At 44.1% G+C, this 17,387-nt stretch overlaps 1 long non-coding RNA gene across 1 annotated transcript in view; it reads right to left on the bottom strand.

Moving 5' to 3' along the window:
• Positions 1 to 1,238: 1,238 nt before the first annotated feature.
• The window catches only part of LOC117938172, a 17,974-nt gene continuing 1,825 nt past the window's right edge, over positions 1,239 to 17,387 (bottom strand). Inside the window, exons 2-3 of the long non-coding RNA XR_004655340.1 lie at positions 12,888 to 12,889; positions 1,239 to 1,251 (exon numbers count right to left, since the gene is read on the bottom strand). This is a non-coding gene — a long non-coding RNA (uncharacterized LOC117938172). The remainder of the gene's footprint in view (positions 1,252 to 12,887; positions 12,890 to 17,387) is intronic.

The raw sequence follows: 17,387 nt of genomic DNA, 5'->3' as shown, positions 1-17,387 counted from the left end.
AGTCATTTTCTGTAGAAAACTGCTCAGGGTCTTTTGAATGAAAGAAGATCATATAATTGCATCGTCCCTTCTCCCCGAAGATTCTTTGATTGGACAAATTCTCCTACTAAACAACATGTTTTTATCTGTAAACCAATATCTCGTCTTTGCAGGGTTATCCACAGATCTTATTTTTTTGAAATCGTCATTGAGATATCATCTGGCGCAATTAAGAAATCGTGAAAGATGCTCTTTTTTTGTGTTAGTTGGATGAAAATATCAGTAGAAAACTACACTTTTACCTAATGTCACATTACATGTACATTTGCCTTGGATTGCCAGGCCGTTGAATCAGCGCCGGAGTAAAGTTGGCTCCGCTGCTTGTCTATTCTGGGATGGGGGAAAGAAAACTCTCCGGTTTGTTTCTTTAAACCAATCGTAACCGTCCTGGGGGGTGCAAAGCCCCAATCCTGGAGCTAGCACATGGATTTAGTGAGAAGACAGGGACATCCTGCTACCTTTCAGATGTCAGGCTTCATCCCAATGTACAGTACTGTGTGTGTTGAGCCTGACAACGTGTTAATATGAGCATCTATGCAGCAGCAGCAGAGAAATCAGAAGAGGCAGCTGGAGCCCCAGAATCTCCAACTTTACAGTGGAAACATGGTTAATGCAGCCCATGGTGTAAGGCCACTACAGGTAGGTGCTAGTTTATGCAGGGCTCACTGTGTCTCCATCAGGCGTCATTTTATCAACTGCAGCAACGGAACATAACTAGTTTCCTTAGAAGATCCTCTGTCAGCTCCAAACCTAACACTCTCAGATTCATTAACTGAAGTGGGCAGCCCTGTGCTGTGACACACACACACAAACACACACACACACACTGAGCCAGTGAAGGGGTCTTTTTCCGGCTGGGTTTCGGCGGCTGCACCCTGTGTGCATTTAGCTTGTGCGATCATGCGTGGCTGGATATAGACATTGTTATTAAAATGCTCAGGAAGCGTTGTATAATTTCTTGGCAGCGGACCAACAAGCGTTGTCGCACCTAATTCTTAGAAAGTGAACCAGGTGACGTCTCCACGCAGCGCTGTTATTCATGAGACAAGGTTAGCTGCGCTCGGAACACGCAAAAGCTGTTCGATGCCAGACAAGCGAAAGGTGAACAGAGATGTCGTTCCCAAAACATTTCAACCTGTGACAGCTGAAAGTTGGCGACTGCAGGCCCCCCCGGCATTCCAAATAATGGCCCTCTGTTCTATTTACATTTTTCTCCTGCTGGTGTTTTCTTTCCTTCCCCTCCTTCTCCCCCTCCCTCCGTCCTCGTCAAATGAGACGCCGAGCACCTGTCATGTTCGCAGCGTAACGCCTCCTTTGTCATTATGCGCCAGTGACATCATTACAAAAGTAATCAGAGGGCTGTGATTAACAGCAGGCTAATTAAAAAGACAGACTCACAAACTAACTGACAAATGTGTATGCTGATCCCATGCAGCGCTCACATCTGCACACACACAGGCATGTACCGGCAAACTGTTCTGCTTCTGTCATCTCGTTTCCGTTGGTGGCGTGCTGTATCTGCACACACCTGCGCTGGCTACCTGCTAGTTTCAGAATTCATTTTAAGATTCTTTTCTGCTCTAGAAATCACTAAATGGAGTTCTGGCGGGCCAAGTAGTCAAGATGCTGCTAACCTCTATTGGCCAACAACACAGTCCCATCAGCTGAGCTGCAGCAGTGATAGGCATCAGAGCAGCTGTGTGGTCTGCCCCCCTCGCTGCTAAATGGCAACTCGAAGCAGCTCTGGTCTGCTCCTCACTGCTGCTGCTGCTTTAGTTGCTCCTAACGTCTTGCTGTTGCATTGATGAAACCCCCCCCTCCTTCCCCAGCTCCACCGTATCGTTGCTGCTCTGTTCATATGGGGGAGTAGTTTAGCTCTCCCAGTCTTAAACTGTGGGAGCGTCCCCTAATGCTGCTACTGCTGTGTTCTGGTTGTCTTTCCTGGTGCTCATGAAATATCAGGGGACTCTTCTGAACACAACCATACAGCCAAACGGAATTACTAATTTATTCAATACAATATCTCAAAGCATTTCTATTGTCTGCGTTGGTCTTGAGAGAGTAGATATTCTTAGAAGGAAACTTAAAACTGTGTTCCTTTCAACTTGCACTTTGACGGTTATTTTGTTTTATTATAACTTATTAAATATTGATACAAGTGTACGTATGAGGCAGCATCTGCTGATCTACTCTGAGCCGCGTTAACATAAAGTTTGATCATTTACTTGAGAGCAGTGTTAGTAGCCCATGTGTGCAAACACTGTTTCTAGTTACTTTGGAGCCCAAGGCTAGACATCCAGTGGCCTCCTGGAGTCCATCATACTCATATTTATCATATTTCATAGCTTCATGTAAATGTATTTAACTTCTAGGTTCTGTCATTCTGTCATAGAACCAAATCTTAACAAGAGTTATCTCAATACACTTTACAGCTAGAGTAGGTCTAGACCACGCTCTATAATTTACAAAGACCCAACAATTTCAAAAAATCCCCCAAGAGCAAGCAAGAAACCTGGGAGAGACCCAGGCTCTTGGTGGGGGGGCATCTATTGCTGAGTGATAGACATAGACACTAATACAGATATAGAGAAATATGATTCATAACTATTATACGAGTTGGAATGATGAACAGTAACACAGATAATGGAACTTTACTAGAAATAATAGTTGTAGCAGTTGTGGGTAATGCAGGGCGTTGAAGAGTGGAGAAGGCCACAGCAGGGCATCGAGCAAGACCGCGGGACCTGCAACTCTGACTTGATGCACCCCAATTCAAACAAAACTGCAGGGCGAGAGAACGTAAGGACTCCGGTGAATAAGCTTCCCCGAGATGAGTTTGGTAACAAGCATTACTGGGACATGAATGGACGCAGATGGAGAAAGAGAGGAGAGAGGAAGTCCCCCGGTGGTCCAGAACCATTACAGCATAAGTAGGAGCTGGTCCAAGGCAGGCCTGAGCTTGCTCTACAAGGGTTGGTAGATCAATCGTCATCATCAGGGCTCGACTCGACTTGAATCGGATTTGACTAATTGTTAACCCAAAAATAGTTTCACTACATTTGCATCATATGTTAAGTTAGATACAAATAAAACTCAGTGGACATGACTTTTTGACAGCTGTTATTCCCAGATCAAACATCTGGATTTATAGCCAATAACGTAAAAACAATAGATGGATTGGTTTTGACTTTTATCCTCTAGATCAGCTTGGGACATTGGGACATTTATTGTCTAGATCATTTGTCAAGGAAACTACTGTGCACAAACATCCACAGCATCCTGGTGAAGAGTCATGTCCTCATATGTTCCATGCAAAAACCCTATAATAGAATTCACCTGGTTATTCATGAAGCTGCACACATGAGACGTACGCCACACCGAAAGGCAAAAATTAGCAGCAGCCAGACATTTTATTCCAAGAGTCAGTTGACAGTTCCACCCAGGGAAGCTTTCTTTTCCGTGTTTTTCATTAGTTTCATTATTTGTGAGAGCGAAGATAATAAAGCGTAGGTCTTAGGTACCGTAAGGCTTTGCGTCTTTGACCTTTTCAGCACACGTTGCTGCTGTTGTCTTTGGGTGTGAGGGAATTAAAGGATCACTCCGGGATACCTTGTCTAATCTAATCAGTGTCAATCAGGGAGAGGAGTTCTGAGGTGTGGGAGGCTCCAGTATGAGCTCGGGGACTATATATACACACTGTGCAGGGTTCTGCAAAGGGCATCCCTTAATCAACTGACTGTAGAGGGGAGGCGCCACTGCAGATCAAAATCCACCTTTAAATATTCTTATGATGAGTTTATGGCCTTTTCTCTTGTAATACACAGTGTATACATAGAGCAGTTGTATAGACAACATAGGTCAGCTGTATGCAAAATGAAAATGCCCAAAACAAAGCACTTTTGAAAGCTTTTAAATTTTGTTTGTGTATTAACAGGAACACTTTCCATTTAAAACATTATATACCACATTAACATGAGCTCTCAACGAGGCATAAACCTCCCTGTGTATGTGCGCCGGCTCCACCCACTGAACCCACCCGGCCACACGTTAACATGATTAACACTGGTAATGGTCACGTGATTGGTTGAGTTTCAGCCATGATTTCTGTTGTGATTTTAAAACTAGAGAGAACCGTGTGTGATAGTGCTGGGCGCTGGGGTCCAAACCCCTATAGCTCTTAAGACCAGTTCAGTTGAAAGACTGGCGACGGGACCAATCCGTTTTAGGACATCCCAGGGAAAGGAGCAGTCACTAGTTGGGCTGGAAACCAGAGTGTTGCTGGTTCAAGTCCCCTACATGGACCAACGAATGGCGGTGGACTGGTAGCTGGAGAGATGGCTGCTCTTGAGCAAGGCACTGAATTGAACTGCCTGGGACTCATTTCACCAAGCTATATTTAACCCTTTCACAGGCTGCTGATTGAAACTATATGTTAACCCTGGTTTGGACTGTTCTTAGATCAAAACCTCCTGTTTAACCAGACTCCTTTCACTTCAGAGTGGCAGTTCACCCCCACCCCCCCCGGGCTGTCACACCAAAAATGTCAGAACATTCCAATGTAGGATTTTAAAATTAAAGATGTCCAATCAAAGCAAAAATGTAACCATCTTCCAGGCTGCTAATTAAAGCTATATGTTAACTCTTGTTTAGACTGCTCTTCGAACGAAACCTCCTGTTTCACCAGACTCAGTTCACGTCAGAGTGGTAGAACACCACCCTGGGGGGGTGTCTATCTTCTCTATTACTAACACTCTGAAGTGAGGTTTCCCCCACTCTGACATCTCTCCATTAGTCCATGTTCCAGTATTGAGCATGTGTGTGTAATTCAGGCCTGTGTGTAATGTGTATATTAACAACAGAGTGAAAACACGATTTCCCCTTGCGGGATTAATAAAGTGTAAATTATTGTGTTAATACATAACTGTTGGCTATGTGTCTAGCGGGTGTGCTATATAGAATAAGAACGATTCAAAGAAACTTGGACACATGAAAGTGTTTATTGGCTGTCACAATCTATATTTTCCTTTAAAAAAATGTGGCTAATTGGAAATGTGAGTGGCTGCTGCGTAAGGAGGCAGGTTGGGGTTAACAACACAGGACTGTCCCCCAGGTGACCGGGGTTCATGTCCCGTTCTGGTGTCTCATGTCAGTTGAACGCACGTCCTGACCCAGAGCGTCTAAATATGAATCCAAAGGAGACTTTTGCGTCAATACCAAACGCCAAAGGCACCCGGCCAAGCGTTGAGAAGAATGTGTTGGACATATATATAAATCATGTAACATGGGAACAATATCTTTCAAAAAGGATACCTGGATCTCTATTGCTGGGTAATGCCACGTAGAAAAACAGACACCTATTGGTATGGAACGTTGCAGGTTATTAACATCAAGTCAGGTTCAAATGATACATTCAAAGACAACTTGGGTTTCCACTTTGTGTAAAAGTTTAGAAGACAAAACAACGGATGCAAATATAGATTTTATTTTTAATGATGCAAAAACCAGCACCTACTCAGACACATGTCCACCCCACCCCCCTCCCCTTACCACAACACACACATAAACACACACACACGCAGGGCACGCTTGTTGTTGCCTCCGAGACTGCAGCAGCTGTCAGTGTGTTAGCGTGTGAGATAAAACCAGGAGGCTCCGTGATGCAGCGGGGATCTGAAGTGCCAATTAATTAGGATGAAGGAAAAGAGTGTGCGAGCATGCTGCAAACCCACAGCATCAGCACAGATGTGGAAAGCAATGTTTCTTAAAAGTATGGGCCGGAAAAAGTGGAAATACACGTGTTTTTTTTATCATAATAATCCACTTATCCAGGGTGAAAGACTACATCGGTATCTGGCTCTGTGGCTGAAAACACTCTTCATTATCTTTACACATTAGCTTGACATGTATATTCTGGATTTTGATGATCTTGAACTGCACCAGCCACATCAGTGTCAGTAATTACCCAATGTCAATGTATCAAAGTAGCGTATGAATGTCTTTGTTAACGTTTAGTTGTGACTATTGTTCAGATGCATGTGTAAGTCCCTCTGCATTTGAATGCAGCAGACATTTGCAGCATTTACCTGTGCGAAGCGCTACAGCCCGCCTCGCAGGCTTTGGAAAGATATTTTCCAAGCTTAATTTGAAAAATACCTTGGAGGAAGGGTATAAGACTTGAGTGGAGAAGCGGGCTGTTTGTGTTTCACCTGCTCGCAGCGCTCATTTATGCAGAACAAATCCAGTGAGGGCAGTTTGAGTCGGAGCCAGTCCAAAACACAGAGTAGAACGTTTCTAAAGAGATTACCGCCGTCTTCCCAAAGTCTACATGTTTAGTTTGCTTAAACCTCCCAGTATTTTCACTCCTATAGTTTGACGTCTGTAAAATGTGAACAGGATATGAATGACTCCTCGGTAAATGCTTCCTGTTCCCAGATAAGGCCATGTTATGGGGTAGGGAGTTACGTGACATTATGGCCATACCACTACATACAAACTGGGCCGATCAAAGACTTCATTCCTTTTAACGGGGACTGTTATACACAGTTTAGTCTTGGGTCTTTATTTGCATCAACGTCTTACTTTCTGCTGTTGCACATCTGTGTGTGTAGGTGTCACACAGTTCCCCACACCTTGAGCTTGCCTTTCTTTCTCACCTCGTCCTTGTCTTCCGTTGGTCCAGACATGTCCTCTCCATCGGTCTGGCTGGTGTTATTCGCTCGGACGGAAAATCACTCACAATCTGCTGGTACTTTCTGGCCCTGGCCTTTTTGCACACCACACAGATGTCAACTCTGCTTGAGTTAGGAGAGTGGATATCAATGCTTCATATGGTACAGTTGGTACAGCAGATCTGGAATCTTCCTCCACAGACTACATCCAAACTGAAATCCATCTTCAACAAACTAAACTAGAATTAATAAAGAAGGACTCAGAAGATTTTTGAGTTGCCTCTAGCGTCCTTCACTCTGTGAATAGGTCTTTTTTTAAGTTTGGGCAAAGAGACGAAATGTGAACTGGAGAACTTGACAATGGCTTTTTAAATGTTTTCATTCCTAATTTGCATGTTTGAAATCATTTTATACTTATTTTCCAATTATGCCCGCAAAGCCTACTGCTGTCTACTTGTCTGGATATTTTAATCTTTTTTTTCATTGTATTTTTGTTTCATATTTCATTATGCATTGATTGGAAAGGGATAAATGAAACAAGAAAATGCAGTAAAGGCTATGAAATCGTTACGCTGAGTCAAGATTTTGGATCCTACTGTTACCATCCTGATAGTATTTCTTTAGAGTCTCGACTAGTCTCGAGTGTCCAGACCGTCCTCCATGGTGCTGCGGACGAGGGTCGGGCTTGTCCACACAGCGTTACTGGACAGGAGAAAAAGGTGCTCTGGTTTATTGGCATTTCTTTAAACCAATCACAATCGTCTTGGGCGGAGTCAAGACAACTGTGAATTACGTTCTATGGACAATTTCTGTTAAAATATACAGTTAACCAACTGTTCCAGACGTTTAATGCAACACTACTATCTGTGCATTTCACAAACATGTCTGTATTCTGATTTGCACCACAAGTATATGGAAATCATCCAGACTGTCTTCACTCATACTTGTCCTACTAAATGTATGATAGTAGCTGCTCAAAGACTTTACAAACAAACACAATATTTGAAAAGTACATCGATTGGTTAAATAATACAGCATGAACATCTAGACCACAACTATAAACAATTAAAAATATATATCAGCATTAACTTGAATAAAGGCTTTGCAGATGGCTTTGTTCCTGTTGGGAATGAATGAATAATAGAGATAATAGAGATAGTAGAGATGGTAGAGATAGTAGAGATGGTAGAGCGGGAGGGTCTACTAGTGGAAATGGCTCCCAGGTCACCCTACAAATTCATTTCTGTTCTGCATATACTATAAATATATGTATGTTTTTTAACCTGAGTGCCTTAGTATTTCTTTTGGTTGCAATGGTGTGTGAAGTTGTAGTCGAGGTGCCTCTCCAGTTTGAGTTTAGCTGGAGCTCCTGTGTCCTGGGTTAAATCCTGGGGAATGGGATTCGGATTAAGACTATTTCCTGATTCCCGGGAAAAGTTATGTCGGGAAATGGGAAATAAAATGAAATAAAAAATGCGTGTCTATTGATATAATACGTTAACGTTGATGCAGGCGGCAGGGCTCTAATGTTGCCATGGTAATAAAGGCTCACTAAATTCATCACGCAGCAGTCGTCTACATCTGTGGAGGCGGAGAGAGCGGTTTCTATCTGCGGCCAATTTGTCACGAAAATCTGAAACCGCCTGAGAGCAGTCTAACAACGCTCTCTATTTTTAGAAAGCACACTTCCAGAAGAAAAAGAAAGGGCAGCGTTAGAATGCATTGGAAACTAAAAGAAGTGTGGAGTCTAAGTTCAATCCAACGCTGATATTACAGCAGTGTTTAGGCTTTTTTTCCAAATTAGTGTTACATCGGCCTATGGCCCTGTCTAATTGCAGTGCACAGTTGTTCATTTCTTTGTGTCGTTGTCTTCAATCTAGTTGAACTTGTATGTGTTTCAAAGAGAATTATGCGTACCCTGCCTTAATAAAGACATATTTGGTTAACCTGGAGTGAATATTCCCGTTTGCAGCTACATAATGGGGTTGGTTTTATGAATTTAGAGTTTATGAATCATTGAATGGTTTACTTTAGCACCTTCCTTAGTTTATATAATGGAGCGCTGTAAAATATTGGTTTTATAGCGTTGCCTAGATTTTCAGAAGACAAGTCTCAGATATTCCACCTGGTATTTCATAATCAGCGCTGCAGCAGACGTCACGGATGCAGCTCACCTGATCACGCGGCACAACTGAGCATTCAAACTGTGTTGATGATGGACATAAACTGTGTTCTTTTGCCCAAATAATAAAAAAATTGTGAGTTTTGGATTTGGGAACGCAAATTTGAATGATTTTGATACATTACTTGGGCTAAATAAATGAATAAAAACAGCTTTTTCCTGGGATCTGAGTCATCTAATTAAACCCTAATGCGTAGGTTACACTGTATCTCCTCCATGTTTGTACTGATTTTCTTTTTAATCCATTTGATTTATGTTCTTCGTCTCAGAGTTTTAATCGCAAACTTGCCTAAGTAACAACAAGTAGTTAAAAGTGTCTTTCCCATCACATATGACATTATGGGTCATTTTAACATCTCCACTCTCAATATAAATGGTGGCAGAGATGTGAGGAAGAGGGCTTGCCTCTTTGATTTTTTAAAACAAGAAATATAGCATTGTTGCAGGAGACACACAGCGACACTTAAAACGAGACGGACTGGGGGAGGGAATGGGATGGGGGGTGGTTTTAAGTCATGTTAGCAGCATAAGTGGGGGTGTAGCACTCCTATTTTCTAAAAGCTTTCTACCTGTGTCCCACATTGTGGATGAAAGAATGAAGGGCAGACTTTCAGTAGTCCGGGCCCAGTATGAGCTTATTAATCTGTTTTTTATTAACATATACGCTCCAAACTCAGGACCTGAGAGAGTTCTTTTTTTAAATGAGCTCGGTGCGGTTTTGAGTGAGTGTGAAGCAGAGGAGTATTTGTTTGTGGGGGGAGATTTTAACTGTAGGTAGGATGATGGACTAGACAGGAACCACAGTAAACCTCATGCTGTCTCTAAGAGAGCCATGCAGCAGCTGATGGTAACTCACGCTTATTAGATGTATGGAGGGGGGGCCATGCACGGCAGAAACAGTACACCTGGGTTCATAGTAGAGACAGCCGGTTAACTATGGCTAGATTAGACAGGTTTTTTAAAGGGTGCTCTATATTGCCTGGTTGTTTTCTGACCATTCATATGTGTACTGTGATCTTATAATTACCAATATAAACCAATGGCCTGCATGTAGGCATTTTAACACTGCTTTGCTTTGAGATGCACATTTCAGAGATGTTTTTAGTTTTTTTGGAAGGGTGTCTGAGTCAGAAAGGGAGATTTTAGTTCACTGAGGCAGTGGTAGGACGTTGGCAAGGCTGACATCAGGCAGCTCTGTCAGCAGTACACTCTCAACGTTTCTTGGGACATTACTGAGTCTATGAAAGATCTGGAGATATCCATAGTGGACCTGTAGAGTTCTGCAGGTTCACAGTAAGTCGAGGCTGCCTTGAAGCCCTCAAGTCCAAAAAAGCCGTCTTGGTGGACCTGCGGGGCTTGAAGGCACAAGGTGCAGTGATGCGGTCCCGGTTCCAGAGCGCTGCGCTCATGGACTCTCCAACCAAATTCTTCTTCAGCCTGGAGAAGAACAACGGTCAGAGCAAGATGATCCACGCTCTGCGTTCGGCAGGAGGACAGCGACTGTCCATGGCGTCGTAGATAAGGGAGAGACCCATGGAGTTCTACGCCGACATCTACAGGACAGAGTACACGGACAATGAAGAGGCCTTCAATGGTTTCTGCAGGGACCTGCCCACAGTTTCTGGGGATGACAATCAGGAGTTAGAGGGGGCCCTGACTGAGGAAGGGGGTGTTCAGGGCTTTACAGAGCATGCAGGGGGGAAAGGCCCCTGGCATAGATGGTCTGCCAGTGGAGTTCTACAGGACTTTCTTCATGTTTTTTGAGGCAAGTTTTGTTGACTGTCTGCTTCGTCTGAGGGGCCGGAGGGCTGTGTTGACTCTCCTCCCGAAGAAAGGAGACTAGACGGACATTAGGAACTGGAGGCCACTCTCTCTGTTGTGCTCGGATTACAAGCTGCCATCCAAGGTCCCGGCCTCCGGGCTGAAGCGGGTATTGGACATTGGTCATCCACAAGACCCAAACCTACTGCGTGCCCGGCAGGTCCATTGTTGATTATGTGTCATTGATTTGAGATATTTTGACCGTCTCTGGTTTGTTGGTTCTGGACCCTTTTGGGGTTTCTTTGGATTAGGAAAAGGCGTTTGACCGGGTTGAGGACCGTTACCTGTGGAAATGATGGAAAGGTTGGGCCTCAGCCCTGGTTTCATCGCCAAGATAAAGGTCATGTATGAGAACGTTGAGAGTGTGCTAAAGATTAATGGAGGCTTATGTTAGTCTTTCCCGGTAACCAGGTGGATCAGACAGAGCTGCTCCATGTCAGGGATGTTTCATGCTCTGTCCATTTAGCCCATGTTGCACAATGTCCGCTATTTTATCCGGTTTTAACACTAATTTTACTTTTTCGGCCTATGCAGATGACATCGTCCAGATGTTTTTACTTGGAGATGATGATGTCGTCTGGAGGCCCGTAGCCAGTACCATTTTAAGAGGGATAGCAGGTCTGGGTCTTGATGCATTGTTTTTTTTAGTGGACTATGGCTGTATCCCTTTGTGTAACTTGCCTCATTTTTATCAAGGACTTTTTAAAACGTGGAAACTTTTTAAATGGACTGCACTTTCACCAGCAGGATCTCTGTTCTGGCTCCTGCAGCCTCTGGTTTGGGGGGCCCAGCTGGATCTCCAAGATGGCAGCAGACCCGGCTTCACAGAGAAAGGGGTATCATGCAGGCTGCCGGTCCTGGTTTCCTGAACACGGAGGCAGTGGCCCCTCTGCTGGGCCTAAGGTCAACCCGCCAAACCAGAACCATCCTGAATGAGTGGACTAAGAGACTAGATGCTAAGGAAACTAAGATGCTGCAGGACTATTTCAATGGGACTGACAAAGACACTGTGGGAGAGGACGGATCTAGTGTGGACAGATTGCCACCAGACAGGAAGCAGTGGACCTGCAGCAGACCTGCAGTGGATAATCCTCCACGGGGCTCTAGCAGTCACTGACTTTCTGGCGAGGATTAAGGCCACCGTGTCCTCCTCATGTCCCTCCTGTCCTCTCACTGAGACTATCATCCACTGTTACCTGGACTGTCCCAGACTGGAGCCTCTTTTTAACATGTTGAAGACTGTGTTTCTGGACTGTGGGGGTTTACAGAGACTTATTTTATTTTTGGTGCTGGCTACAAGAAAAAAAATGCAAAGAAGTGGCAATTGTTGAATTGTATTGTTGTTCAGGCCAAACTGTTAATTTATAAATGCAGGAAAAAAACAGGTGGACAGTGTGTCCGGCTGAGAGTTGACGGACATGTTTTTCACCCTGGCTTCACTAGACAGACAAACAGAGGACTTCTAGTTCCTGTCTCTGATGAGGGACATGGTGTCTCTGGTCCAGGGTGAGTGAGGACAGGTTCCTGTCTCTGTTTTGTAGAGCAGTGGTCTTTCACCACAGCTGTGTGTTCCGTGCAGTAGAAGAGCTCGTCTTTCACTCTTTGTTTTCATTCTGGTCCGCGTCTAATATATATTCTAATGTATATTTTTATTTGTTGGCATTTGTGAAGTAATGACATTTTTGTGAAAAATACAAGAAACGTTTTATTTTTTTGAAAAATAAAGTTTTTAAAAAAAGTCTCAAATCTCTCTCTCTGTCTCTTTCTGTCTCTCTCTCTCCATTTTCTGCCCTTGACCTTTTCCAAATGACAGGGAGCCAGTCTATAAGACACGCGGTGGAAGCTCAGAATCTCATCCAAACAGGTCCAGTCCGGCGCCGCACACTTCTCTCTCTATTAGGTGTTCTATATAAATGCACTAATATGTGCTCGCTGACACAAACACACACACACACACACACACAGTTGAGCTCAGTGGGGCAGCACCAGCACAGTTCACACTCAGGTTAATTGTGGGGGGTGAAGCACGGGGCGTTGTGAAGAGAGAGGAGTTTATTTGCAGATTACAGAACCAGATGAGAAGCAGGGAGGAGACACAAACACACGCACACACACACCTCTGAGTCTTATCTTTGATGGTGTCATGGATGAAGCCGACTTCCACAACTAATACCAACTACTATCTGTGGCGCATGTTCAGCACCAAAGTATGAAGGTGTTTAAAGGGGCACTCAGTGAGATCAGTTTACTACCCCGAGTGGGGAAACAGCAGACACATGCATTTGGCAATGAATGTTGCCCCACCGCAGTTTGATTTGCATTTTGCCAGATACTGTTGTCATGTCTGGCATAAGTCATTATTTCTTCTCAACCTGATCTCACACAACTTAGTGAAATGTGCAACGGCCCCTCGACTCAAAATCTGAGGCAGTTTCATGTAATTGCGATAGATTCCACGATGGGCCCACAGAAGACTTCTTTGGAACAACCACGGCCCATTAAGGTACCAAAAAGGTTGTGGGGGGCTCACGGCTCTGTGACCCACGGGAAGAACAGGGCGGACGGGTGTATGTATGTGTGTATGCATGTATGTATGAAGGTGGTTTGAGTGAGTTTTAACAAGCATCGCCCGATGCTTGTTAACAATCAGAAAAAAACTGTAAACACGTCGGTGTCCACCAGCTGTGGGATATTGTTACAAACCTGGTCAAAATAATCAGATTTCACGATGTGTGCTTTTCCAGGACAGCATCAGGCTTTCTGAGAGGATTACCAAACATGATAGCAGCAGGCTCGGACCTCTCTCTCCATTAGGTGTTGTAGATAAATTAACCCATTTGGTTTCACCGACACACACACACACACACACACACACACCTCCCGCAGCTGCTATCGGCAGGTGGAGGTCGCTCCAATCATAAGTGAATCAGTGTATTTTCTGTCCCTTGACTGCCGGTGACAGATTGAATCATTACGTCCTGATCAACACTGTCTGCTTTTCTCTTCTCTCACCTTTTCACACCTCTTCTCCGTTCTGCCCTGCTTTGTTTTTATCTCTATAGGAAAGGGAATTCATATCTGGCTGCAGGACCGTTTGCTGTGTTCTGAAACTCAGTGTCCACAGCTCTGTTCTCATGGGACCGAGAGAAGCTGGTGATGTCGGCTGAACAACTGCTACGCCTCTCTACCCTGTTTGGATCGGTCATATTTGTTTGGAATTACAGTAAAAAGCTTAGTGGGAATTACCTGAGGGGTTTTTGGTCTTCGTTTCCTCCTGCAATGAGAAACGAAGTCTGCAGAGGAAGGGGGAAAGGATTGCATCGAGTCATCTTTTACTTTTCCTCCAGATGTCCCTCTTTTCCCCCAGATGTCCGTCCCCGTCCTCTGTCTCTGTGTTGGCGTTCTAACCTCTGGTGGGTTTCTGAGGACTGTGGTTAGCTGGTCCTCAGATCTCTGCAGGGTAAATCCAGACAGCTAGCTAGACTATCTGTCCAATCTGAGGACTATGGTTACCTGGTCCTCAGATCTCTGCAGGGTAAATCCAGACAGCTAGCTAGACTATCTGTCCAATCTGAGGACTATGGTTACCAGGTAAACAAAATGGACATTATTTGCAAAAATATATAACAAAATCTAAATATAACTATTAATATACACAATACAATTCATATAAATGAAGAAAAGGTTAACAACTTTCACTTGCTACATGCAAAGTGGAGCGCCAGTGTCTAGATGTCTCCCTGACAGAGCTAATATCAATGTTTTCTGAGACTTACATCCCACACATATCAGTAAATATGGTTTTAATATTGATTAAGAAAATAAAAGTTTAATCTGATAAACAAACTGGAATTCTGCACCTCTGCACTCGCTAGTCTTCCTCAAAGAACAGGTGTGTTTCTTAGACAGAATCTGAACTGTAGAAGTACAGAGACTTGACTTTCTTAGAGGCAATCAAATTCAGTTTTAGAGCAACTGAGCTGTATTTCATTATATTACATTTCGTTATATTACAAGTTTATTGGAATTCAGTTCCAAAACTAAGAAAGGAAATATTAAACTCTTCAAATGCAGTTTATAAATGCTATTATTTAAGTTGAGCTATGGAAATTCAAATGGAAATCATTCAAATTCAGTTTCTAGTGACCGCCATGCCGATGCAGAGACCAAAGCCGCACAGTGACAGTCTGGTGTGTGTGCGTGTGTTTGTGTGTGTGTGTTTTATTTCTTCATTTTGTTATCCCTGTCGTGTGTTTTGGTTCTCTGTCCGTGTTCCTGTCTCCACCTCTAGTTCCACAGAGCATGGACACGCCCCTCCTTGATGACTCTCTCCACACCTGGCACTAATTCCAATCAGTGCACCTGTTCCTCATCCAGCCCCATCATCTGCCTTCAAATTTCAGTCTACCCCCCCCCCCCCCCCCCCCCCCCCCCCCCCCCCCCCCAGTATACTATTTCCCCAGCCTTTGCTATTCTGTCCTGTTGTCTAGTTTCCTGTCCTTGTACCGCCCTGTCTGCTTCCTGTCCTAGAAACAACATACCTTTCGGAATCCTCTGCCAGCCCAACCCAGCCATCCCAGACCCAGGACCCCCCCCGCCCCACCCCTTCATCTGTCCCCAGACATGACATTAATATCCATCTAAACATCTCACTATGGAAAGCAAAAAAACTGAGCAATGGTGCAAATGATCAACTGAATCTTAATCCATTACAGTAAAAATTGATACTATAGAAATGGTGGTATAAGAGTGGATTGATCTGCATGTTAAAACCCTTAATTACTTACCCCCATACTTTTTAAAACTCTCAATAAAAACCTTCTGGAATTTTTTTATTCCTCCGTTCTTTGCTCATCTACACAATAACAGATTTATAGTGAAAGGCCACCCGATCTAATGGAGATGCTGCAGGGAACAGCTCTTACCGTAGTGCATCATAGGCACAACTGGCTGGAATTAGCAGCCAATGGAGGCCTCTGCTGTCTGAAAGAACCACCTCCGGGGACGGGGCACAAACCGGGAACCTTTCTCAGCTGCTTCTGTTTCTTTGGTGTTGGATTCAAAATTCACCAACCAACATTTTCAATCTAGCAAGTAACTTGATTGGCTGGATTAGCAGTTTCCTTTTCAAGTGTCACGCCCACACCCTCTGCCTTGTGTCTGTGGATTTGTTTCCCGATCCTAGTACTGCTTTAGTGCGTGAAACCTCTTTTGGTGACTTTTGCTGAGTTTCTGAGCCTCTGTTTTCACCCAGTTATGAAGTTGTGAACGGCACATGCCTTCAGCATGCAGGGCTGTAAATCAAGGAACCTTGGTATATGTGTGTGTCCTTTGTTTTAAAGATATCTCAAGGACCGTTTATCCCATCTGCTTAGCTCTAGCTTCCTGCGTACCGGCGTTGGGAATATGTAGCAGTTTGGACTTCATTGGATGTTAAACTATGAATGAGACCAACCAATAATGGTTAAGCGGGGCGGGGCTTGTCTGGTCATACAGTGGTCCTCAGGCTTCCTCCCACAGTCCAAAGAAATGCAGGTTAGCTTCATTGTTGACTCATTTGCCTGTAGGTGTGAATGATGTGGACACATGTACGTCACCTCTCACCCAGGGTCAGCTGGGGTCAGCTCCGCCCCCATGAGACTCTGCAAGGATAAGGGATTAAATATGAGGGATGGATGGATGGATGGGTGGAGAGTTAAGGGAAGGAAAAGTGTCTCCATCCTGGGATTGGCTGTAAACCACTCTGTAGCTGGAAGACACTGGGAAATCCTACATCGTCCTGTCCAATTACAACGTCCCTGTGCAGCTGAAGGAAGGAAATTGCAGTTTAATTAAAAATTGTTGAGTGTACTTAAAAGAAAAGTGTCATTCATCAATATTCACAAACCATCTCTTATTCAGTTGCTTGTTACTGGCAGATATAAGACGGATAATACTGGCTCTGGCCATGTATTAGTCAGTATGTCCATACAGTTTACGTAATGAAGAGTAGATGTTAAACAGATTAAACGGCGAGACAGAGACATTTTAATGTGGAAAGGAGGTAAATGCGAATAATACTTATATATAATGTGGAGGTGAAGCAAACTAGAGAGCAGGTGTTTGAGTGGGGAGCACAGGGGAGTGTGAGTAGGTGTGACATAAAGGAGAGGGTGTAAGAGCAGAGGAATCAGGAGAGTGGGAGATGGAGAAAGAGGCAGGAGAAAGGGTGAGAGCGAGCTCCAAACCAAGGTGCCATGTGAAGACAAGACAAATGACAAAGAGTGAAATGGATTTCTCCCTTTCTTCTTATTCCTCTCTCTCTCCCCTCCTTTCTCGCGTTCCTGGCTCTCGGGGTGAGGTAACATCTCTTGATGCATTTCGTTCACCATTAGCACCGTTTAGATTCTGTTCCAGCCAGGAGATACTCTGTCAAACCATTGCCAATAGAAAATGGCCTTTTCTTGCCTTTCCCCTCCCTCCCTCCCTCCCTCCCTCCCGCTCCACCTCTTCCCCACCACTTGGAACTATTCATCTTTTTAACGGAATGCATTTGGGCATGGATGAAGACCTACATTTATCAGCAGGGACATTAAGTACATATCTCAGGGAAAAGAGGAGATTTATCACATCCTATTTAGAATGGCTCGGAGGGGAATGTTTAGCTTCCAACTTGAGTCAATGGGGGGGGGGGGGGG

This window comes from Etheostoma cragini, chromosome 22 (genome assembly GCF_013103735.1).
Source record: "Etheostoma cragini isolate CJK2018 chromosome 22, CSU_Ecrag_1.0, whole genome shotgun sequence".
In the NCBI taxonomy this organism is placed as follows: domain Eukaryota; kingdom Metazoa; phylum Chordata; class Actinopteri; order Perciformes; family Percidae; genus Etheostoma; species Etheostoma cragini.
Note: the sequence above shows the minus strand (reverse complement) of the source record. Positions and strands in the feature narration are given on the sequence as shown.